General features: G+C 40.3%; 1 protein-coding gene and 1 long non-coding RNA gene across 5 annotated transcripts in view; one reads left to right on the top strand and one right to left on the bottom strand.

The window, feature by feature from the left end:
* Positions 1-26,640, top strand: part of Egflam (EGF like, fibronectin type III and laminin G domains) — a 174,171-nt gene that overhangs the window by 28,239 nt on the left and 119,292 nt on the right. The window lies entirely within an intron of this gene.
* Positions 1-26,640, bottom strand: part of LOC124077777 (uncharacterized) — a 56,452-nt gene that overhangs the window by 8,819 nt on the left and 20,993 nt on the right. The window contains exons 4-5 of one of the 4 annotated variants that reach the window (XR_006846717.2): positions 7,885-8,154; positions 7,360-7,534 (exon numbers count right to left, since the gene is read on the bottom strand). The exons of 1 other annotated variant lie outside the window; for it this stretch is intronic. This is a non-coding gene — a long non-coding RNA (uncharacterized LOC124077777). Of the gene's footprint in view, positions 1-7,350; positions 8,155-17,534; positions 17,794-26,640 lie in introns of those variants that run through there. 2 more of the 4 variants (XR_006846716.2, XR_006846715.2) reach the window with 2 other exon arrangements.

Below are 26,640 nucleotides of genomic sequence, written 5' to 3'. Positions count from 1 at the left end.
AAAGTCTATTTATGGTAATAATCAGACAAAGGAAGAGATCTAATGAATAAATCAGTGTTTTGACATATCTGAAAAAATTTAAATGTGCCTAAAGAGTTGCTGAATAGGGGGTGACCGAACAGGACAGCCCTTGACCTATGTTAGAAGAGTCCCATTATTTCATGAATTGGAAAAAAATCAGAAAATAACTGATTAAATAATAGAATTTGACTGAATTTTTAAATTTTAAACTGGCACAGAGAGATTGCATTTTGAATTTTTCCCTTTAATCCCTTCCCCTACCCTCAAAATATATCAAGAAATAAACAAAGTCATGGTGATAATTATCAGGCAGCCCCTTAAACCTGTTTTCCCCATTTCTGGTAGAAAAATGCCTATGTAAAGCAGAATGTATTCCAAAACTAAGCAAGTCTTCTTCTTGAATTGGTGATGAGTGCTACCTACATTGTAAAGACAAGTGTCAAAGTGCACTTGGGCCACCTGGTTACACCCACCTTTCAGGCCATGGCTTTAGAAGCAATGTATAGGAAGGAAGGGAGGGAGGAAGGGAGGGAGGGAGAAGAAGGGAAGGGGAGGGAAGGAACAGTGGCCTTGGCATTGCGGCATATTGATAGAGTAGGATAGAAAGAAGAATGGTCTCCACCCCGACTCTTGGTGGAAGAAGCCTGGGCATAAATATAGAAAAAGTAGCTCTTCACTTTTTTTTTTGTCTTAACAATTTTAAATCAAGCTCAAGAGTTATTCGACAGCAGGCAAGCATTAATTTTTAAAAAATTTTGTATTGGTTCTTTTTATTTATACATGACAGTAGAATCCATTTTGACCTAATTATAAAAGTATGGAAGCCAGCATTAATTTTGATGATGATGCTTATAGAATTGACTTACTAAACATGTAGCCCAGAAAGTTGAATAATTTGGATTCTAGCAGAGACCAGTTTAACTCTGAAGTTATTCATCCAGGTTCATCTGCCTCAAAGAAATGGTCTCTTCTTTACAGAAGAATTCCAATTTAGAAATGTCAAAAGAATGAAGGAAATAGAAAAATCACCATTAACTAAATACTGAAATAAAACTTAGGCAGCAAGATTCATCAATAGTGTTTAAATATGTGGGCAAAACGTTGAGAGAAGCAGGGTAATTCATAGTACCAAAGTAGCCTCCACCCAAGGATATTTATTAATCTCAAAAAGAAATTAATAACTTTGCAGTGTAAAATGTTGGTAGATATGCCTTATCCAAATGACCAAAGTTAATGTCACTTATAATGAGACACATTTACACCATAGACCTGTTGATATGATGGACTGAGAAGAACACATCACTTCTGTGGTATTCCTGCCTGAAATGTAGAACCTCAATCTAATGAGGAAAAAAGTTACAAAGCCAAGTTGAGGTACACTACAAAATAGCACCTATACTCTTCAAAAGTATCAAAGTCATGAAAGACAGATTTAAGAACTGTTTGAGATTGGAGGAGATTAAGAAATTAAGAAACTGAATGTACTATGAGATGCTAAATTGAATCCTGAAATGGAAAAAGGACATTAGCAGCAAACTGGAAAAATTTGAAAAAACTGGAAAAATATGATATCATAAGATTTAACATTAGGAACAGCTGGGTGAAGGATACATAGGAAAGATTATTATTATTATTTAATAATATTGAGCCTGCCCTATACAGGAATTACCAGGTCTTTAAAATCACACTTCTCAGGGAAAAGTCTAGTAAAAGCTGTTCATTAGTAAGAGTGATTAGCAGTACAGGATTACACTTTTTTTTTTGTACAGGATTACACTTTTTTTGAATGAATATAAATTTCCTGAATTTTATCATTGCAGTATGGTAATGTAAGATTTAACATTAGGAACAGCTGGGTGAAGGATACATAGGAAAGATTACTATTATTATTTAATAATATTGTTGCAGCTTCTGTCAGGCAAGTTTGAGGTAGAGCTTACTATACAAATAACAACACCAGAGGTGTTCCAATAATTTCTGGACTCTGAAAGACCTTTACCAAAGATTCAGAGCTATTTCTGGGAATCCCTAGGCCCTGGGCCCTAAGTCATTTGGAGGAGAGAAATAAATAAGGAGGAGATAGTTGGCAGCTGGTGTCTGATACCCATTAATGTCCCAAGGACAATGTCACTCTGTGCACTTCAGGCAGGATCCAGTGTTATTCAACTTAAATCCACACTATATGTAGAGAATACCAGGAAGAGTGGCTTGGAGAAAACCAGGCTTCAAGGGATTATGAAGACTCACATGGAAAATATCTCCAAGCTTGACAACAGATAAGAGAGAAGCTGTTGTCTGCTTAGAGAAGGAGGAAATGATTTTTTCACAAGCTTGGACTCTGAACTTTCCTACCAGTGAGTCTCTCTTTGATGCTTTCTTGTTTTCTATCTGTGAAGCAACCAGCATTATTAAAGGCTTTGATTTTAACTGACTGTGATCCCAGCCATATCTGAGCAGTGTGGCGTAATCTGTGGAGATAACTTCCCACATACTCTTTTCCAGGTCTCTTTACCTGGGACAGATGTAAACATTGCAGCTTCTGGTTCTGTTCTGTTTTTCCTCATTGCTTCTCTGTTCCGTGTCACTCTACAAACTGCTTGCTCACTCAGTCCTAGTGAGCCCACACCTTCACAAGCTCCTAGTTTTGAACCATTCCTGGGCCATAAGTCAGTTTTAGAAGCTGCTATGCTGGGGTTTTGAGATGGTACTAAGTACTCTAATATATATTAAGGATTTTATTATATAATTCTAGTTGTGTACCTATGGATATGAAAGCTGAGATTTCCATTTAATTATCAAAACTAAATACCACAATGATTTTACCATTGACTTGGCTAAAATTATTGAATGTTTATTATATATTAAGCATTTTTGGAAGACTTTTTTCGCATATCAGCTAATCAATCCTGAACTGCCAATTTTCAAGACAATACTGGACATCTGGGCATGATGGTACATGCCTGTAATCCCAGTGGCTCAGGAGGCTGAGGCTGAGCAGGAGGATCATAAGTTCAAGACTAGCCTCCACAACTAAGCAAGACCTTAAGGAACTTATGCCACACGGATCTCTGCCATCTTGCACTTATACTCTAGAGGGAAGAGACTATAAACAACCTGAAAATAAATGCATAAGTGTGTACCTGAGTGCTATAGGAAAGTGAGAGGTATTGCCAAGTAAGGAGGCTGAGGTGTGCTAGGCAGGGACAGACAATGGTTCCCAGTTTGAATAGAGTGGTCAGGATGGTCTCCTAGAGAAAGTCAAAGACTCAAGGGGGTAAAGGAATTACCAATGAAACCAATGTCCCCGTAACAAATGCCAAGGTGGGAGTATGGCTGGCAGATTCCAGCAGCATCAAGATGGCCTGGGGGCTGGAGCTGAGTGATAAGAGGTGGGAAAGCAGAGACTCTAGGCGGCCTGAGCCATGTGAGGAGTCACTGCAGGGTTTTGAAACAGATTAACCTGGTTGGATTTTCTTTCCTAATGAATGCTCTGACTGCTGTGTTGAGAATAGAATTTAGGGGGTTAAAAATAGGAACAGAGAAACCTGTTAGAAGGTAATCACCATAATCCAGGAGAGGGAAGATGATGACTCCGCACAGGGCTGCCTCGGCCAGGTGGTGAGAGGTGCTTGAATTGGTGTTCCATATTGAAAATCAGGCTGACCCATTAGCTGGGGGATGCGAGTTAAAGAGAGGAGGGGACCAACAATGAGGCTAAGATTTTTGGCCTGAGTAACGAGAAGGAAAGACTTGATGTCAGTCCAGCTGAGGGAGGCTTTGTGTGGGTGAAGCAGGTTTGGCAGTGGCGGGGACATCAGGAGTATTTGTTGGATGCTTGGCATTTGAGAGGCTTGCTAGACATCCATGTCTCATGGAGGCAGCTGAATTTATGAGTCTGGAGTCCAGGGGAGAAACCATGGACAAAAGGAGGGCATGGGAAGCTAGGTGTGAACAAGGTGAATGAGAGAGGGAAGGCAGGTACTGAAAACACACAGAAGACACAGAGAGAAGGAGGAACTCATGGGAGATTCTTGGAGCAAGTGAGGTCAACCCAGGAGGAAACCAGGAGAATGTGGTGTCCTAGAAACCAAAGGGAGAGTGTGTATCAGGAGCAAGTGATCAACTCAAAAATACCATCACTTGGTCAAGTGAGATGAGAACAGAGAAGTGGCCATCGGAGCTTGTAGAGGAGAGGACACTCATTGGAATCTTCAAAGAAAGGCATTTCAGTGTCAGGTGACTGAGGGATCTTTCAGGGAAAATGGAAGGGGAGACGGTTTGGTTGACAGTGAGTATGGCAGCTAGGTGACTCTTTGGGGGGTGCTGGAAAGGGGAGAAGAGATGTGGGTGGTGGTCACTAGGACAGATACAGTGAGAAGAACTTTTTTTATGAGGGGAAAAATAACAGTCAGTTTAAATGATTCATGACTCAGGCAGGTCCTTTAAAAATAGCATTGTGATATCTTCCAATGCTAGAGTTAACCCAGAAAACCCAATAAAATGTTAACGCTTGGGTCATGGAGCTTGGAAGTGGGATAGGGTAAAAAAAGATGAATATGTTAGTGGGAAGGAAAAGACAGACATTTGAGAATTGATATTTGCTAAATACTGTGATTTGGGGGAACTTATTACAAGCCATCTCTAAATCCATCCAGTATCTTCTGGTAGGCAAACTCATTGTCCAGTATCTGGTACACAGTTGGTGTCAATCTCCTCTCCTTGTCAGCCCCAGAAATCCAACTCAATCATGTGTTAGAAAGAGCTTGATTTCAACTAGATTTGTGGACCTCATAACACAGACTGCATCAACAGCCAGGATTACTCTGAGATGATAGTGCTGGACCAGGCTTGGATGTAGGAGTCAGGGGACCATTCAGCTTGGCCACTCTCCTGTTGGGTGAATCTGGGTCAGCCTTGGAGTCTCTATTTTTTTTAACTGAACTATGGGAACAATAATAATGACCACTTCACAAGGCCGTTACAGGAATTTAATGAAAGAATAACTATAAACCCCAATGTTGGCATGGGGTGAGGCATCAGTAAATTAGTACCCTGCTCCTTTCTAAAATAGGAATTAACTTTACTTCCACTCCTTGAGTTCATTTTCCCCTAACAGTTCAGAAGCACCTCTTCTCTCAGACTCTTGAAGTTTGTTTCAGAGTCTATTTCTTGGAAAGATTTGTTTTTCAGGTATCTGAGACTAAAAGAAAAAAAAAAACAGGACTCAGAAAACAAGTTATTTTCTCCCTTGTACAAATAACTGTAAAAAGGACTGTATAGTTGCTTCCCCCCCCCCCCCAAGCTTCCCTCACACCTGGTAAGAGATGAAGCCTTGGTGATTTCAGCTCCAGGGTGATCTTGTGAACGGGCTGCAAGTGTCTGAGTGAGAACTGTGTGAATAATCTCTACTGCCACCACTCCAGGGCTGTCTTCATGCCCTGATGGCCCAGATTCAGCAGTGAGCTCATTCTGGATTCTTGGAAATGCATGGTTTAGCAGGTATCACCTCACGCATCTGTACAGCTGCTTGTGGGAAAGATCAAGGAGCCTTGTCATTCCTGTTTCATACAGGATGTAAGAAAGCACTCACTAGATGTGGAAGATCAGAAAATATACCCCTCATCCTTGGGAATACACTCTTTAAAGGACTTCATTAAAAACATTTCCCAACTTTTGTTTTCCCAGGTCTGCTATAGTCGTCTCATTTCTTAATCAGTGAAGAGTGATGAAGAAAAGCAGCTGAGTATTTGCCTAAGGAACACCAAAAGTATCACTGGAAATATAAGATGAAGGCAAATGTGATTCTCAGAAAACCACTCATTATACATTATAATTGGAAGATACATTTTGACAAAGATGCTTTGGGATAGAGTAGATGGGGCCAAACCCTCATGCTGAGAATTCAAGTCTTCTCTGCTCAGTTCTTTTATTTTTAGCAGACAGAATTTATCTTTCAGAGGTGTCCCTGGGATTTGACCAACCTACGAGGAAAGACCTGGTGATAACAACACCGAAAGCTCATGAAGCTGCTACAGTTCACAGCCAAGGGACCCCACTCATACACAGAGAGTTTCCAATGAGTATTTACTCCTGAGCATTTAAACATGAACACAATAGTAAGGATTCCAGGCATCTAAAGAATGCCTCTGGGCTGGGGATATAGCTTATTTGGTAGAGTGCTTGCCTCACACGTACAGGCCCTAGGTTCAATCCCCAGCACCACGAAAAATAAAAAAAAGAAAACAACAACAACAACAAATCCAGAAGTTTCTAACAAGAAAAAGAACCAATACTGTAAGACAGAAACATTCTAAAATGCATGCGTACACACACACACACACACACACACACTCTCACACACACACACACACACACTCTTACTCAGATACCTAGACAGATATTTCTACTATGGAATATGTATGTAAATTTACAGAAATCTTACTTGAATCACCACAATAAGCACTATGACGAGACACCAGTTATTAGTCTAAGTTCAACATTTGATCATTTGATGGTGACTATTCTAAAACAAGGCATTCTTCCCCTACTCCCCAAATGCCTGGATGGTTTAGGCTGAAGTCTTGGTTATTGGTGGCCTGGCCTGGCCCCTGGGTTTGTAGGGAAGCCTCCATCCCTCCCCCATATTAGCTGTTAAAAGTTAAATATCTAACATTTAGGGCCATTTTACTGAATTGCAGTTGTTGCTGTGCTAGAATTGATATTCTTTTCACTTTTATGTAATACTAATTTTATTTTGTTTATCTATATGTATTGCACTTATACTGCTGAGTGTATGATATTGATCAGACTAGTGGAAAGAGGACCTTTGTGGTTGTCTGTTACATTGGTGGTCCCCAATGAATGAGCCATGCCTCCCTCGGCATGGTTCACACATTTCTATACACCTGTCCTAGAACCCAGGAGAGCCCTGACTTGCTTTTGTTAATAGAAGACAGAAGAAGTGATGCTGAGCCAGTTTGGGGAGAAGTCCCAAAAGTTTTTGATTTTGCATTTTGGGGGAACTCCCTGAACTCCCAAATAGCACCAAGTTGTGAGAAAGACTAGTATAACTACTATAAAAGAAGCCACATGCTGGGGAATTGATAAGCCCATAGATAGTAAGAACCAAGGACCAAGACGCTCAGTTGCCACCCCCAAGTGAGCACCCAGCCAACTGCAGCTTTGACTAGTCATGGTGTAAGTGAGCCATCTTAGAAGTGGATCACCCGGCCTCAGTTGGCCAACTCAGTTGTCGCTGTGTGGAGCAGAGACACGTTGTTCTCACCAAGCCCAGCCCCAATCAAGGAATCATGAATATATAATAAGGTTATTTTAGTTTTTAAGTTTTGGGGTTGTTACTATTTTTGTTTATTTATCTGCTGTACCTGGTACCCATGGATCTTTTCTGAACTCCATTTTCTCCTGTAGCCCCCTGGTTGTGGTTGTGGTTCTTTCTGTTGCTCTTTGCAGGCAATCTTCTTGGTGGTGATCTTTTTCTTTGTGTCGTTGTCCACTGGAAAAAAAAAATGTTCTAAACTGCTTAACCTTCAGGGGGCCACATGCCTAAGAGTTGATGAATTTAGCAGGATTTTTCAACAGTATTTATTTTTTTAAAAAATTACGTATTTTTTTATTTTGCATTACTGGGGATGGAACCCAGGAGCATTCTACCTTTAAGCTACATCCCCAGCCCACTGTCCTTCTTAAAATTTTGAGACAATGTCTAGCTAAGTTGCCCAGGCTGGCCTTGAACTTGAATTTGTAATCCTCCTGCCTTAGCCTGCATAGTAGCTGGGATTACAAGCATATGCCACCATGCCTGGCTAGAATTTTCCAGTATTCTTGATCAACAGTTCTACTGACCACTGGCCTTGTTGCCCAGTCTTGTCTGAGGGCTGGGAGTGATCTCCCTTGACCTTGACTGCTGACTTGATGCTTCTCTGGTCTGCTTTGACCCTCAGTTTGCTTTCAACTTCTGAAAAGGCCTGGTTATTCCATCACCATAACTTTGTGTGGGAAGGAATAGTTTCCCAGAAAAAAAAAAAAGTGCTGTTAGAAAGATATTCCCTTAGGAATACATGGGTTTCTTCCTCTGTGTGCTTTTCCAGGAGTCCCTTTCAGAGCTTCCCACAGCTGTTAAATAAAAGACAAAAGGTTAGCCTTTGCTCTATAAAAGTGGCAGAGCCTAAAAGCTCTTGCTACCATCTTGAACTCAGCCTTCCTTACCCCTGGTCTGTTCTCCCCTTCCATCTCAGGAACGGGAGGCCTCGCCCACCAATGGGTTCATGACCCAGAACTTTACCTTCTCTCTTTTCTTTTGGTAAATCTCTGGTGTCTTCTGCTCATGAGACCCTCCACGGCTGAGGACCAGGATGTAGCAAGAGAAAGGAAGCTTGGCACCGTGGTGCAGTGGACAGAGCAACAATTTTAGAAGCAATCATCTGCGTCAGAATCCCAGCTCTGTCATTCTTTGGGTTGTGTGGCCTTGAGCAAGTCACTCACACTCTCTTGGTTTTCTTCCACCCAAACTAGAATATAGTCTTGCTTTTCATGGTTGCCAAGTACGTTGTATTAAGAACTCAGAACATAAAATGGTTGTTAAAAAATCAATAACAGTAAGAAATATGATAATGATGGCTGACTCTAAGGGTCAGAAAGTTCTTAAGTGTGTCCTTCTATCAGCTTGACCTTACGGAGATATACACAAAGAATTGGAGAATGAAGAACCAAGATATGCCCTGATTTGCCTACCACCTGTGAGGTTGCTGTGTTGGGTTGGGCAGGTTGTATACTGCATGACCCAACCGTGCAAGGGTATGCAGTGCCCCTGACTGCCTAGGAATTTGAAATGTGGTGGTAACTAGTGTGACTAATAATAATGTGACTAAGCCTGGATTAGTCACAGTGGTGTGTGAGAGCTAGCTCCTACAATATCACAAGAGCAGATTATTAAATTGTCAGGGACATTTTTTTTGTGAGCCAGATTAACCATAGCCATTATTAAAAATTAAATTATATAAACTTCCAATCAAATGCTCAAAACTTATCACTCATTGATCATTTGAATATATTTTCTGTATCATCTATGTTCTTGAGATTGCTTACCTATAATAGTTATACCATGGGTATACTGTACAATAATGTGCTACTGCACATCTCTTTCTAACTTTGTGTTCAGTGATATTACATGTGTAACTTAAAATTGATCTGACTTGGAGTATTTACACCACGGAAATTGGAAAGCACTACAAATCAGATCTTTTCATGGTAAGATAAACATTTCATTTTTTTCCAGCCCAATACATGTTGATTATATTGAAGCAAATCACTAGCACTAGTAAAGAAGAAGAATTAAGGGAGTTAGGCAGGAGGATTTTGCTCCCAATATTCCACATCTCTCTGTATTTATTCATTGTACCCCTATACTATCAAGTCCATGGCCACCAGCTGTGTGTATTTAGCAGAAATGAAAGAACCACTTAGAGCACGTAACCTAAATCCCTGACTTAAGAGCCCTAACATGAAGTGAAGGCTGCAACCCAGCTAGTGTCTCTGGGCATGAGAATGCTTATATTTCAGCCTTACACTTGGTTCCTTTGTTTACTGGCCCCTTTCACTCCCCTAGTACAACATTAAGAGGGACAGAGAATCTGCCTCAGGACAGCAAATTCAAATTCAAATTCTTTGGGAGAGAAGGTGAAGTCCATCTTGCCTATACCTCTGTATACGATAATAGCCCCACATTACACTGTGACACTAAATGCCCCTCAGGACACAACACAAGGTTGCAGTCGGAGGGACTGGGACCTTCTGTAAGGTTTCAGTCTTGCAGGCATCATTGGCCTTGACAGAGAGGGTCAAATAGACCCTCGTGGGGGATTCCAATTTGCTGATACCTTCAGAGCCTCAGTGTCTGAGCATGCCAAGCATTGGCACCAGATCATGTCGCATCCCTAGAACAGAGTCAGTGCTAATCTTTTAAAGTGATTAAACAGATTCAGATGAACTCTCACACTTGCTTTTCTGGTTTCTGGTCCTCCAAATTTTCAAATTGTGTCATCTCTCCTTCCCTCCGTTTACTTATTGCAAGCCACTGTTTTGTCCCAAGTGGTTAAGAGCCATGGGCTCTGGAGTTGACTAATCAGAGTCGAACTCCCAGCACTGTCACTTGGTCGCTCCCATTTGGTATCTTAGTTTCTTCATCTGCAAAATGAACATGATAACAACACTGCTGCCTGGGATTAGCGCGAGGATTAAATGAGTTACATATATTCACTGAGACCTGGGTGACACGTAAGGGCCAAAAGCATCCGTTCCCATTATTCTCTAGTTATTTTCCTGTGTCCCTGCCTTCTTTGTTCCTTCTCCTTCTTCTCAAGAAAGCTCTCTGTGTATTAAACTATTAAAAAGAGAAAGAAGTGGACCAACTTTTCCCTAACGCCTTAGCATGAGCATCCTGGTGTTATCATCTACTCTTCTGTCCTGAATTTGCAGACAGTTTCCAAACACACACAAGGTTGCAGCCTTAGGGACTGGGACCTTCTGTAGGATTTCAGTCCCCAGGCATTTTGTCTGAACCTGTCACTGTCGAAGGAATTTGGAAAACAAGCTCTTTCTCACAAAGGCTGTTCAAGTGTGAGAGCTTTGGAAGAACGATCATCTAATGACAGCCCCCCACCAATGATGACCGAAAGCCTTGGGATGTGGCCAGCCCTGGGGAGACTCTCCTGTGGTGGCAGAGCAAGGGCCAGCATACCCCTTCCTCAGTCTCTTCCTACCCCCTGGCCCCCTGCTACCCCTGGCGTCTCTCTCTCCCATTTGTAACCATGAGTTGGTCACATTTTGTATGTAGCAGCCATCTCTCTGCATTTTTTTTTTAAATTGAAAAAAAGTATATCTATTTGGGGAGTAAAACATGATGTGTTTGTTGAAAATGTTTATGTTGTAGAATGGCTGAATCAAACCAACTAATATCCACATTACTTCACATATTTATTTTTCAGTGGTGGTGAGAATACTTAAAACTTACTCTTTTAGCAAATTTAAGTAGACATTTTAACTTTGGTCATTCTGTTGTGCAGTAGATCTCTTGAACTTATTCCTCCTGACTGAAATGTTGTATCTTTTGGCCCAAATTTATTTACCCATCTCTCCCAACACCCGGCCCCTGGTAGCCACCCTTCTACTTTCTGCTCCTGTGAGATAAAGCGTTTTTAGATTCCACATGAGTGATATCATGTGGTATTTATTTATCTTGGTGTTCCTGGCGTGCTTTACTTAGCATAATATCCTCTGGGTTCATCTGTGTTGTTTCAAATGGCAGGATCTCCTTTTTGAAGGCTGAAGAGTTTCATATGTATAATCATTATATAAATTACATATCTATGACACTGTATATCACTACATCTGATCATATATTTCATATATATATCATTAAATATATATATATCACATTTTATTTTTTGATTCATCTATTGATGGACAAATCATATTTTGTTTTGTTTTATTTCTGTTTTTTGGCAGGAATAGCAGCAAGAATGGAAATAAAGACAATTCCAAAACATTGAAAAGCCCTTACAATCCCTCTCCTACTGAGAACTTTGTCAAATCACAAACTTAGATTTGCTAATGCTGAGAAAGGAATGCGAAAGAAAGAAAGAAAGAAAGGAAGGAAGAAAGAAAGAAAGAAAGAGAGAGAAAGAAAGAAAGAAAGAAACTGAGAAGCAGAAAGAAAGAATGAGTACAAAAGTGTATGAAAAGTCAACACACTGAACTACAGAATATATGCTCCCACACTCCCTTAACTAAGGAAAGGGGGCAACAGAGGGAGAATGAGAAAAGTACAGGAACTATGTGTACTATATACTTAACGAAGCCATTTAACCCAGTGGTTAGGAAGGGGAGAGGGCCTGAATTCTCTTAAGGCTCCATTCTAGATGGCCCAGTAACTTTGGTCACTTAACATCTCACAGCCTCATCTGCAAAATGGTAATGAGACTGGTAATTTTACTTAGGGGGTTGTTGCAATGATTCAATGCAGTAATCTGTGTAGTGTGGTCACAGTGCTGGCGTTGGGCTCAGTCTTTGTTGGTTCAAATCCTGACTCCATCACATCCTCACCAGCATGTGATTGAAAGTCCCTTGCTCTCTCAGCCTTGGTTCTTATCTGTAAACAGTAATGACAGAACCTGATGACAAGGTTAATTCATGGGATCAAGCAGAATGCATCTGGCATCCAGTACATGTTGGGTCTTATTCTTCTGCCTTTAATTGTAGGTATTTGTGACTTGATCTTGTAAAGTGCCCAGCATGACACTGGACACTCTCAGCATTTAGTTATTATCAGTTATTAAGATACTGATCTTTCCCTCATAAAAATAGCATATGCTAGTTAAAGGAAAATTTAAAAAAAATAGAAAAGAGGAAAGAAAAATTAATCACTTTAAGGCAACCAAAGTGAAATTTTGCTGATTTTCCCCTCAGGATTTTGCTTTGTGTAACTGTATTATATGTACATTCACTTCATAGGTGGCTTTGTTTATGTATGTCATAACAGAATCATTTCCATGTGTTACCTTGAACTCTGAATGAGTATCATTCCAAGTACATGTATGTTACCATGATTCACTTAAACATTCTTGCCTGAATTTATGGTGTTTTAATTTTTCAGTATTATAAATGTGTTGAGGTGAACATGCTTATGCGTAAAACTTTTTTTTTTCATATCTGAAATTATTTCTTCAGCATGTTTCATGAGAATTACAAATACTAGGGCATATGAATGTACACTTAAGAACATCCTAACATTGCACAATTACTTTCTAGGAGAGTCATACCAAGTTAAACCACTAATCAAAATGTATAAAGCACTCCTTCTTCCAGACTGGGTTTTTATCATTGTTAACAACTTGTTTCAATTTATAGGTAGGCAATGAGCCTCGGGGTTGCAATAAATTGCACTTCTTTAATTACTCATGTGTTTTGAATATTTTTATGTGCATGTGTGTTTAAATTTTATTTTCTCTGGTAACTTGTCTGTTTAAGTTCTTTGTCCGTTTTTCTCTGTGGACCATAAAAAGTTGCTGTTGATTTTGTCTGAGATCTTTATATGTGAGATGATATTAATCTTTTGTCTGTCTGTAAATATTTGTCCCCAGACAGTATTTCAACTGGTTGTTGTTTGACAAGAAGAAAAAATTTAAAAAAATGTTCATATAATTTGTTTATTTTGTGTATAATTTCTTCCATCAATGAAAACTGAAGAGTAACTATGCAGGAGGAGAAACTTTTTTGTTTTATAGCTTTACAAATGTTTATTTCTCTAATTCTTTAATCCATCTGGAGTTAAAGTTATGTTGGTGTGAAGTATGAATTAAAGCTGGAAATTGATTTTCTCTTCTAATTTGCTAACCAACTATCCTGGTGTCATCCATTGAATAATTCTTCCATTCCCCATTGATCCAAGGTGCCTTTCTTATCATAAATTAAGTTTTTATACATTCCAAGGCTATCTGTTCTGTTCTATTGATCTGCCTGTCCATTCTTATGCCAATACCATGGCGGTTTAATTATAGTTGAAGGGTATTTTAAGTCCACTATTTCAAGACAGAGCCCAGCAGACCCAGAACATTTATGTGAATGTGAGGATATGGATGATGGATACTTGCAACTGTCTAGTAGTTTTGTTCTTCTTGGGTCCTGAAGAGGTCAAAGAGTGATTGCTGTTTGTTGAAAGGAGATACGTAGGATGTAGAAGTGTGGTTAGAAGGCCTCCCAGTCATTGAGTCCCCTGGACAGGGCCCCGGTGGACATCACCATTGTTTGCCTCTGACTCGAATTTTTCTATACTATATGAATCCTCACTGCCCACCCACAGGACATACTTTTCCTTCAAAAATTGGAAGAATGCTATTGTTAATCCATAATGGTGACCTGTTGAACTCAGGTAGGACCATGTGACTACTTCTACTCTATGAAAGGTGAGTGATAGTGACTTGTGTCACTATTGGGAAGAAGCTTAAAGAATGAGTTCATGGCTTCCTATGAGTTAGGTAGAAGCTACTCCACAGTAGGCACAGGGATATCGTGTGAAAGAGAGTTGCAGCCAACTTTTGGTGATTTTGTAAAATGCACAATACATACATCCTTGTTGAAAGCCACAGTGTTGGAGAGTGGGTATTTGTTATAGTAGCACAACCTTGCCTATCCTGACTGATAGCAGAAGACAAGTCAAAATAAAAATTTAACAGTTGGTATATCATGAGCATTGACTAATCAAAATTGATAACCATCAGGACACTATGGGGGTTCATAACAATGATTTAACCTTATATTTTATTCAATTACATTCAAGTACATCTCTTTAAGTTGACTTGGCCTATCTCAAATCTCATTTAGTGGGTATTGATTTTCTAAATCAGATTTTATAGTGGCTAGTGATTCCAGTCTCTGTGGCTCCCCTCTTCTCTGCTACCTAGACATGATTTACTTGTATTGGAAAATAGAAAACTCTTCATATCTTGTTGTTTCAGTTATGCTGATTCTTTCTCGTCATTGAGAGCATAAGTCCTGATAGGCATGATCCATGTTTCTGTAACGTATTCTTACATAGGTGATAGCACCATTCTTTCCATGAATGTCAAGTGTGTTTTAAAAGTTTATGTGTGAGTTGTTCTTGATATAGTTTCTCAGTTAATCATCTAATTCCCAAAGAGGTAGATCTGACACAGATGATCTGAAACTAGAACATTAGAGGAAGTTGAAGTCTTTCCTAATAAGGACTATGGATCCTAGTGATTGATAGGTTGGTTTTTCTGAGTCCATCCAACCTAGATTTCTAGTTGTCACCCATGGGATGTGTGACTGGGAAAAGTTATTTCATCTCTTTCAGTCTCAATTTTCACATCTGTAAAATATGGTTCTTGTTAAGATAGTTGTAAAAATATGTATAAAATGCCTAAGCAGAATTTGGTCTTTAGAGTGGTTGTTTGCTATTTTTTGTTCATTTTTATTGCTAGAATTGCCTGAGGAGGCACTGTTCTTTGGTTGGTTGGTTGAATACATTTGGTCTGAACTTCACTTTCAGAACTTAGAGCAACATCAAGTTCTAGGATTTCTGACAGATGATATTTGACTTTTTTTTTTTTTGAGCCTGAGTCTTTATGTATCTTGTGTATCTAAGAGTTGTTGAGGATGAGAGTGCCTGGGAAGGGGTAGGATGGAGAGAGAGTGAGGGAGGCGTAAGAGGTTGGGAAGGGTTACATCCTCTCACCACACCATATGCTTTGCCTGGGGGATCTGTGTCCCTGAAAGGCAAGAAGTTTTAAGCTGCTTGTAATGACATATAAGCTTATGTGATTTATTAATGATTAAGCTTCATGTTCTACTAACCTAGTAACTTTGCCAGGAAGGAACTACAGGTGACGGCTTGGTCAGATGTTTCTTGTTGCCATCAGGAAAATTGCAGGGGATGAATTCTGGCCCAGCACAAAGGAAGGGGAGAAGACGCTTCCCAAGGCAAGTGTAGACCAGACACCCCCTCACCAGATGTGCTGCCAGATGCTACCAGAAGTCAGTGGCAGGAGGAAACAGGAGAGAAACCTGATCCTAAGTTGGAGAAAGAAGGAGATCTGCTTTTACTAATGAGTTAACGTGGCTGTTCAGTTACTGCAAGCAGGCACTTGGGGAAGGTATCAGCTTCCTGTTGTCAATTTTCCAGGCATAGAGTATTTCTGCTCTGGGAGGTGAGAGCCTTGCCCAATGAAAAGGACCTTCCCGAGAGAAGAGGGACTCCTGCTGTGATTATGATGACTAAAGGAAGGACCCTCATTTTTTAATTCATTCATTTTATTTTAGAGTAATTTTAGATCCATGCAAGAGTTTTGATAATAGTGTAGCATTCTCATCTATCCATCATTCAGCTTCCTCTAATATGAACTTAATTTGATAAGTGATACAGGTACTGAAACTAAGAAATTAGCATGACTTTAATACTATTAACTAAAACAAAGTTCTCATTCAACTTCTACCAGTTTTCTACTGCAGAATCCAATCCAAAGGCACCATGTTGCCTTTTGTGGCCACATCTTTCTAGTCTCATTCAACTGGTGGCAGATGCTCAGTCATTTTCTTTTCTATGCCCTTGAGTGACACTCTATAAAATAATTGATCCATATGGGTCAATTATTTTATAGAGTGTCACTCAATTTTCTCCTGACTAGTCTGGCACTGTGAATTTTTGACAGGAATAACACAGAAGTGAGAAGTGCTCTTCTCATGTCATCATATTAGAAAACACGTGATGTCAACATGCTTATCTCTGGTGATGGCAACCTTCATCAGTTGGTTAAAGTGACATCTGCCAGATTTCTCCACTATAAAGTTGCTATTTCTCCTTGTTCAAACTTGTTTTTAGAAGAGAATAACTAAATACACCCTACACTCCACTCTATTGTGGACTGTTTATCTCCTCCAAATGTATATGTTGACACCTAAAACCTAAATCCAAATTTGGTGGTATTCTAAGGTGGAGTCTTTGGGAGGTGATTAGCTCATGGGAGTGGATCCCTCATAAATTGTATTAATGTCATCATAAGGGTCTGAAGAGATCAGAGTCTCCTCTTCTACCCTATGAAGATACAGTGAGAAGGTGCCATCATGAACCAGAAATCTGGTATCACCAGATATGAGTTATCAGTGCCTTGATATTGGACATTCTATCCTCCAGAGCGATGGGAAACACAGTATTATATTTAAATTACATAGTTTATGATATTATGTTATGGAAGCCTGAATGGGCTGAAGCAGGCTCCATCTCCCTTAGAGAAGAATATCAAAGAATTTGTGGTCATGTGAAAACCACCATAGTACTTTATCAATGTTTTGGGTGAGATACTCTGAGGTTACACAAGCATCCTGTTTCAAAGCTTCCTCACCACAGGCTGGCATCCATTCATGGATTTGGCCTTCAGCAAGAAGCTCCAGTGTTCTAATGACAAATCTCTCCTCTTCTGCAATGATCTTCATTGTGGTCACAGTAACTCAAAAAGACTCCTCATCTAGTAGGGAGCTGGAATGTTGTAGAGAGGGCTGCCTTCTGTGAGAGTAGGCAGTGTTCCCTGAGGCTGTAGGAGAGAACTTGATAGTAGGTGTTTGTAAGCACATGATCCCTTGTCCTTACTAGGAGCTCCTCCATGGTCCTGGCCTTAGGTCCACGGGATGGTGAGAATCTGTATTAGGGATGCACATCACCTTGGCCCTTTCCCAGGGCCAATTCTAAACTTTCTTTGGAAAGGTGGTCCTATTCCTTTTCACAGATCCTCAACTCCCAGGGTCTCTGTTGCAAGGGATTCTCTAGACCCTCAGATTGGGAATGAACTAAACCTGAGGCCCCATCTAAGGAGGTCTCTGGCCTGGTGCATATGGCCTCCAGTCCTGACCTAGACAGGTCTGGTGGAGGAGGAAGGACCCATATTTGCACCTAATGGCCTATGACAATATGAGCACCTGGAAGAGCAAATTCAAGTTTGTGTTTAATTCAGGGACATCAGGTCAGATTGATAAAGAAGCTGGGTAAGGTCAGGACAGTAGTACAAGAAAGAGGACAGAGTTTTTCAGTCATCCATTTAATCAACCAGGTAGCAAATATTTATGGAATGCCTACTATGTTCCAGAGACTATTGCAAATACTCAGGATAAAGATGTGATGCAAAAGTCCCTCTTCTTATGAATCTTATGTTCTATGGGCTCTTGCAAGTTGCATGGAGAGTCAATCTGGAACACAAAAAGGAGAACTTAATGGTACTTCAGGTGTCTGGATTTCAGGGGATGTGAGAGCAGGATATTTGAAGGGAGAAGATGATGGTTCTAGTCTGGGATATTTGGTGTTTGGGATATTTGTGAACCTTGAGGCTGAGATGACCAATTAGGTATGTGAAACATACTTGAAAAGATTCATTTGGTAGGTGCCTGGGGATGCTATACGAATGGACGAGATCTCCTGGAAGAATGGGACTGACTACTCAGTCTGGAGCAGGCACACATCAGCACCATCTGGGGAGCTTTGTCAAGTTCCATGTAACTGTGTCCTTGACCTAGACACTGAGAAATCTTGCAATACTCTATAGTGGCAATCTCCTTAGTCCGGATCTGCTGCCACTGAGCTGTCCAGTGAGAGGGTTGTGACATATGTGGAAGCAGCACAAAGGACGGGGGGGGGGGGGGGGGTCAGTGCGTCTGGAGAAGAGGGCCAGGGTAGAATGAAAAGCCACTACAGTTTTTCATATCGGATGGTGAAAGCACCTGGCGAGGGTCTCAATAAATCAAGGTCTTGGTTTGAGCTTATCACTAATTACTGTGACCTCACATGAGACATTTAGCTTCTCTGAGTTATAATTTTCCATTATTAAGGCAGAGTTTAGAGCAAACCAGTGGCTCAGGAGCCAGGAGCAGCAGAACCTCCAGAGAATATGTAAGAAATGCAAATTTGGAATTCCATTTCTGACTTCCTCAGAACTCGGAGAGGGACCCAAAGTCTATTATTACAAGTCTTTCTTTACTACAAGTGATTCTGATTCTCCCTAAATTTTGAAAACCACTGGTTTAGATGAATTCCAATCTCCCTCCAGCTTCCACACTGTACTCTTGTTTGGATGACTCTGCGGAGGTTCATAGTCCACAATCCTTCGTCCACCTCCAGTTGTTAACTGAGTGTAAGTAAGCTGATTTTCCCTTGTAGGGTGGAGGGCAAGGCTGTATGTGTTGTCAATATGAATGTATGTATACTTATGTGTATGTGAGTTGGCTTTTTAATGCTGGGATCAAAGTACCTGACATAAATAACTTAAAGGAGAAAAAGGTTATATTGGTTCACAAGTTCGGAGGTTTCAGTCCACACTCAACAAGCTCCACTGCTTTGGGCTCAGGTGAGGCAGAACGTGATGACAGAAGGGCATGGCAGAGGAAAGCTGCCCAGCTCATGGCAGCTGGGATGCAGAGAGAGCTAGAGAGGGGGCCAGGCACAAGAACTGTCCTTCCAGCGCATAATCCCAGTGGCCCACTTCCTTCAACCAGGTTTTAACTTCCACAATTTCTGCTGCTGCCAGTCATCCATTCAACTATCAATGGATTAATTCGTTATGGATTAATCCTCTGACAAGGTCAGAGACTCTATGGTCCAATCACTTCCCTCAAACTCCACCTCTGAACATTGCTGTATTGGAGACCAAACCTTCAACATACACGTCTTAGAGGACACCTCCTATCCAAACCATAACAGTGGGTACATGCACGTGCATGTGTATGTGTGCACGTGTGTGGTAACAGGAGGTTGGTGAGTAGAGATTTCTAGCTTTCCTGCTTGCTTTCTTGGATGATGAGGTGAGAAACCAGTAGGAGTAGATGAAAGCAACAGATCATGCTGTGCAAGCTCTTCCCCGAATAGGCATATGACAGCTGTCATGGCATTAACCTTCTCCAACGTAAGTGGAGCTAGGGCAGAGCTGGGCCTAGAAGTTGGTCTTCTGCTTGTCATCCTAGTAGTTGCCCACTGTATGGTGCTACCACCCTCTCTCCCATCTCTCCACCTCTGACACCTGTGTTCCCTGGGGCTGGCTGGCTGCTGTTTAACAAGCATTGCTGCAGGATGCTCCCAGCCTGGGTTTTCCTCTGCCAGAAGTCACCAGCTGGGTAGCAGGAATCCTCTGCATGAATCCTCACAACCAGCTGAGCTCAATTTATGAAGCACCATCATGCAACACCCAGAGGTAGACTTGCCCCTAGTGCTTGTGTGTGGAGTACAAAAGCCTACATATCATTTGTATAAAAATGTAAATTTTGTAAACAAGCAAGCAAACAAACTATTATATACAACATTTTCTCTCTTTCTACCCTGATAAATATTCAATATCCTTTCATTATGACTTGAAAGACTGGGTTCAAATTTTGATTTCTCACACTCCTTGAATTAGCACTTTAAGAAACAGTATAGAGACCTGCCCCCTGAGTCCTGCACCACCCCATGCCTCACCCTGTGCTGCCTTACAGATGCTCACATGCACCACCATCTCAGCCCACATCCCAGCTCTGTCCACTCCTGCTCTGCAATGGCAGGTTGTATTCTAGAGTTACACCTTGGAATGGTGGAATTCAGAGGGAAGTGTGGTTGTGATGTGAATAGTAACTGTCTCAAAGAGAAGCCAACCAAATAAGACATTACCAACTGCTTCTCAGTGTCTGAGAATTTCTTTAATCCCAGGTTAACTACAACAAACCTTGTTCTGTCTCTGGAACCCACATTTTCACTGCTGCCTGAAAGGCACCACCTTGCAAGTGGCTTCTGTGGGTGCAGTGTTTTGGTTACATATTCACAATACTACTTTAGTAATGGTAATATTAGAGCAAGTTTCAAAAAGAGAGAAATTTTTTTTGTTTTCTTATTTAAGAATTTTCTATTTTTAGTTAGTCTAGGCACTTTCCATTGCATCAGTGAATATAACTTGGTTCATTCCATGAAAATCAAATAACTGAAAAGCTAGCAATGTATTTCTGTCCTAGACAATATTTTTATTTGCATTTTGAAGTGTTTTTATGAATTGGATTTCAAGACTAATTGAATCAGAGATAAATTTTGCTCAGGAAGTTGAAGTATTTTGTGAAATAAAATTACCATAAGAAATTGACCTAATTATTCAGAAATTTCTAATGCAAAAAAGGGCTAATACTGTTTTAAATGTCTCCAAAGAAGAAAGCTCCAGAGTATAGCTCCCTCATGGCAAAGAAACACACTTTTATTTAGTTATCTCTTCAGATGCACAGCTTTTAGCTTATAAGAACTCAGCTTCAGGGTATACTTTGTAAATGCATTATACTAGTTTTAAAGGCTCAGTTCTTCAAAACTTGTTTTCTCTTACATAATATTTTCTTGTCATTTTTAACCATTGTTGGAGAGATATGAATGCTATTTTTGTATATAACTGCTTAAATCTTATTTGTTCTAAACCTAAGTGGCCTACTACTGTTATTATTTTTTTAAATATTGAGGAGGCAGTAGTTTGTTTTAATATAATAGATAAGAGACCAGAAGACTTCAGAGTCTTAACTATTATTAAAACTTTTTTTTTTTTTTGCTTCATTTAAAGTTTTTGGAGAGTGCAGTTTGGTCTTTACTTGCCCTATGCAAAGATTTGACTTTACGCTGATGATTTAGAGATTAAAGAGATGTGCGCAAAGTCTCAGGTAGCTGGAGAAGAGTTAGAGAATTACTGTGATCCACACATCCTGATTGGGACCACACCCCACGGTCTCTATGCTGATACCAGGACATGTGTCTTAACTTGGTCTGACTATTCCTGTGGACTTTCTGTGTCCACCACCATTCCCTGTCTTGAATTTGCCTCAAACCTAGGGGTTTCACTGGCTGACTTACTCCTGCCTGTAGCCTTCCCCCTGTGTAATACCCTGGTAATCCTACAGTCTACATATAAGCAATGTGCTTGCTCAGCAAATACTGCTTCAGAGAGGCCCAGCTGGAGATCTGCCCCACTCTCAAGGACATGCCAAATAAACACACAAAGAGAACATTTCTGGACTAAAAATGCAAATGTTGCTTGGAAAGTCTTGGTTTTTTCCTTCTACAACTACACATCAATTCAGAATTCCTTAATCCCATGGCCCCAGCCTCGGCCCTGTATTCAACTGCTTTACAAGATGGGGATGGGGGAATCTCATTTACTAAAACACATTCTCCAAAAAGAAGAGAACTAAATCCCTTAGGATCTGGGGATGTGAAAGAGGTGACCCTGCATGCACAACTCTGGACAGTGCTACTCCAGGCACAGGGTTGGATGCTGAGGCTTCCAAGAAGAGGAGAGGATGGATATAGTTCGACCACTTTGACACTAAGGGTGGCTTCCAGGTTTCTGAAAGTTGTGGTGGATGATGATATCATTTACCAGGATTCCTAGAAGAGCGTGGGTTGAAAAGGAAGATGATGAAGTCAGGTCTGATAAGTTGGATTTGAAGGCTCATCTGACATCTGGGTCCACTTGGCAGTTTGGGTTTAGAGGCCTGCCCCTCAGAAGCAGGTGCTGGCTGGAAAAAGAGATTGGGGAGCCACAGCAAGGATGTAGCAGTGACTGCAAGGAAAGAGGGTGAATGGGAGTTCAGAAGGAGAGACCAGGCAGAATCGCCAAGAACACCAGCGTGAACAGGTGGGAAGAGAAAGAATGTCTCTACCTTGTTCCTTACTGTCCCTGCCTCCTTCTGTCTCCTTGATATAAGATCTTAGATCCATAAACCCAGTTTCTGCATCTGTAAGAGAGGACGTCGCTGTCCTCTATTTCATACGGCTATTAGAATCGACTGACTTGGGGCAAACATGGTAGATTGAGCAGACATGTTTGCTACTGGTCTCTTCAGTCCCCACCAAGATGCCTGTAGGCTGGGGAAGAGCTGTCAACCAGCAGAGCAAAGGGAACAGGCAGAAGGTGGCAGCAATGAACTTTTGAAAACCAAAATGCACAGGGGTCCACCACATGCAGAAACAGATTTAAAAACCAAAGAAGATTTCTAGGTCAGCAGGGAGGGAGAAACTGGAACTGGCTAATGTTTGAGAAGTGCATTAAAATTCACAAAGGCAACTCTCTTCAAAGAGTAAATGCTCAGGTGGTAAAAATACTGGTTCATTGTATGGACAAGTCACAGGATATCCATTCCTTCACTAATGGATAGTTGGATTGTTTTCAGTAAAATAAAAGTGTGAACTTACATGAGGAGAAGACCTAGAATCATCAGAATGGTTGATACCTCTGGAGAAGAGGAAGAAATGGGGTAGAGATGGAGCACGGAGTTTTAACTGTATTTAATTTAACTTTATGTCTTTTTAAAAAGATCTGAACATTTTCTTGATTTCTTTCATTACCAGACTATAGGAGAGCTATCAGTTTTGTATTCTGCTACTTTGCTGAATTTGTATATCAGCTCCAGAGCCTTTGGTGGAGTTTTTTTGGTCTTCTACATACAGGATCATGTCATTAGCAGAGATACTTTAAATGTTTTCTTCTAGCGGTTGCAAAATTTGTGGTCTAATTCCTAGGTTTTTGATCATGCTGAGTGACTTTTGTGCAGGGTGAGAGGTAGGGGTCTAGTTTCATTCTTCTACGTATGGATATCCAGTTTTCCCAGCAGCATTTGTTGAAAAGTCTATGTTTTTGGCATCTTTGTCTATCAGATGACCGTAACTGTGTGGGTTTGTCTCTGTGTCTTGTATTCTACTCCATTGGTCTTTACACCTGTTTTTGATGGCAACACCATGCCATTTTGTCACTACATCTCTGTAGTATAATTTGGGATCTGGTGCTATAATGCCCCCAGAATCCCTCTTCTTGCTCAATATTGCTTAGCTATTGTGCCATGTGAGTTTTAGGACTGTTTTTTTTTTTTTTCTAGTTCTATGTCATTGGTATTGTGATGGGAATTGTATTGAATATATTACTTTTGGCCATTTTGACAATATTAATTCTGCCTATTCAAGAACATGGGAGGCTTTCCATTTTCTAAGGTCTTCTTTAATTTTCTTCCTCAGCGTTCTGTAGTTTTTGCTGTGGAGGTCTTTCACCCCCTTATTACCTTATTACCTATTAATATCATATTATTATTATTATTAGGTTATTGCTCACTAACATTCTTTTTCCTGGGTATCCTCAGTTTGCTGAGATAGTTTATTTGTAATATCATACATCATTTTATGCAGGTACATTACTTTTGTAGTTGAGAACTAGTAGATCTGCTTCATTAATTGCAAACTGTTTTATCTTTGGAGGAAAAACACTGCAAACACAAAATAGCATGGTTTGCGCTAATCTGAGTGGTGCAAACTTCATGAAGTGTTATTTTGTGGATTTCCTATAGAAAGCACAGATGCAGTTAACCTGCTCCTGTGCAACTTTTGGTCTTTTGGATGTAAAAATATTTCTGAAAAGAAAATTTTTAAATTGTGAAAAACAATATAATAACATTCTGGAAAGCTTGTCAAGTAGAGGGACATAGGGGGGAAATCATACTTAATCTTAGTTGTCTTAATGTGGCAATTAGCCTTTTTCTCTGGTCTTCAAATGATTTTTTTCAAATGAATACATTATGTAACTGTAATAGCTGCATCATTGGCAATTGGGTATTTTTTTGTTTGTTTGTTTACCACTACACCATAATTTTGTTACAGTGTGATTTAGGCCTTATTTTCTAAGTATGCTTTTTATTTTGAAATAAATTTAGATTTATAGAAGAATTGCAAAGATTGTGGAGAGAATTCCTAAACTGCTTTCACCCAGTTTCTCCTCTAGTTAGCTTCTCACATAACCCCAGTACATTTGTCAAATCCAGACTGTTAGTGAGGGGGCTGAGCAGTAAGAGTACAACACTATCGACTAAATCAGACTACTTGGATTTTACTGGTTTCCCTGCCAATGTCCTATTTTAGCTCCAGGACCCAAGACACCATATGTGTTTAGTTAAATCACATTTTGAATGTTTGCACACCAGTCCATGCAGGTGACGTACCACCTGCATGACCTGGCTGTTGTCCTGTTTCTAAATATTTAGACTGTTCATGGTTTCCGTGTGTCATAAGTGATACTCTGAAGGACAACTTCACGGTGCAGCCTTCTCTTAAGATACTTTCTTCAGGCAAAGTAATCACGCTTCTGGGAGCCAACGGATAGAACAGATTTATGGCTCTCGATATCATTGCACATTGCCAAATTATCTTTCAAAATGCCTGAATACTCATTTGCACTGCCATAAGTGATTTTTTTTGAGAGCAGCACATTTATGTACACTTGTCAGCATTAGTTAGTTACTCTCACTTAAATATTTTGGCTTAATTTAATAGGTGAAAACAACATTTCAATTTTTAAAAATTATGTTTCTTTGATAGCTCACACATTTGAATATTTCCCCATGTGTGTTGACTTGCTATCTCTCTTCTTTTGTGAGTTGTCCTTCATATTTTATTTATTAGGGTCTGCATATGTTTTTATCAATATGTATGAGTTTTATAATCAAGATATCCCTTGGCCTGTCATTTTGCTACAATTATTTACCCCTCAATCTATTGTTTTGAATTTTCCTTCTGTAATTTTTGAAAGTGGGTAATGAAAGTTTTATGATTTAGAATCCATTACTTTTATTTTTTAACCTCTTTTAAGCTTATAAAGTTTCCTCCATAAAAAAAATAGTCCAGTTTTAAAATTCAGTTATAATTTGGTTTCCCATATTTAACAGATTCCTCTAGAATACTTTGGTATTTGCTCCAAACATCTGACCTGTCCAGCTCTCACTCACCAGCTGTGGTTAGGTCCACTTCCCCCACAGGCAGGAGGAAGCCCCCTTTTGTGTGTTCCCAGCTGATTAGGTGGCACACTCCTTCTCTGTGTTGCCCCAACTAGAAGGGCAACTTCTGGCTTTCCCCCCAGCTTGTTGGGGAAAAGTAGAGGCTGCTTTCTCTGCATGGGGCACTTTCCCATCTCCACGATGTCTGCCTCATGCCTAGTTCTGTGTCAGGTAGAGCCGGGATTGTAACAAGGACTAAGACTTTTCATTTTCCCTTGCCAATGGCTGAGAGCTGGCTAAAAACAAGACTAAAGACTTGACATCTCAAAATGCATTCTACCGTAGTGTATAACTAATTAGAACAAATAATATATATAACGTAAAATAAAATTTTTTTAAAAAGATTTGACATCTCTGCCTACATTTTGCATCCATCTCCTTTACTCCAGGTCACATTGGAGTCCAGGAACAAGGTCTGATCTGATAATCATCTTGTGATGAGTCAAACCTACCTCCCAACCCCCAGGAAACAGCAACTTTCTTATCAGGGATAAGGTCCTACCTGACCAAACCTAAGATGAGAGACCACAGATGACCTTGGTTAGTTGTGGTAGCAGCTGTGAAAAGCCTCCAGCTGTAGAAACCCTCAACCCTTGCCTTCATTCCCCAATCTGTGAAACCTCGAAGCCATTGTTAGGGTTAAAGACACAGGTCCCCTTGTCTTTCCAGTGGCTACACTGATTAAAATTCCTTTCATGCTTTTTACCTTTACCTTTCGTGTTTGGTTTTTGGGTTAAGTGGCTGGACGTGATTTGTTGGATCCCCAGAGTCAGGCCTCTGACCTAGGACTCCAGTAACAGTATGTCCTGTGTGTGTCACAAAAGTGCTCTGTATCTATCTTCCAGCTGTAGTGTTTCTCATACCCAGTTGTAATGTCCTGCTAACTTGTTTTAGCCCTACATCTCTCTTCATCTTCAGTGTGACCTCACTGACTGACCCAGTGCCTGGTACCTACCTACAGGGAGCTCAACTCGTATTTTAGGTGTATAAAGAAGAAAATAAACTAGTGAAAATACCAATGAAATGGAGTCAGATTTAACCATGTTCCAGCAGGGTTTGATTTAAATAATTTCTGGAGAACATGAAAGTAAAAGGGACAGCATTTTGGAGTTCATGTTTCATGGGACCAAGATATTGTGGATACTACGGATTGACTTGTTCGACAACCATTTAACCCTTTTTTTCTAGGTGCTATTACCGTTCTGCAAAGGCAGAAGAAATACATTTCTCAGA

Source organism: Marmota monax, unplaced genomic scaffold, assembly GCF_021218885.2.
Source record: "Marmota monax isolate L192 unplaced genomic scaffold, Marmota_monax_Labrador192_F-V1.1 WCK01_AAM20220418_F8-fsc00077, whole genome shotgun sequence".
Lineage (NCBI taxonomy): Eukaryota > Metazoa > Chordata > Mammalia > Rodentia > Sciuridae > Marmota > Marmota monax.
This window is presented reverse-complemented; position numbering and strand designations above follow the sequence as displayed.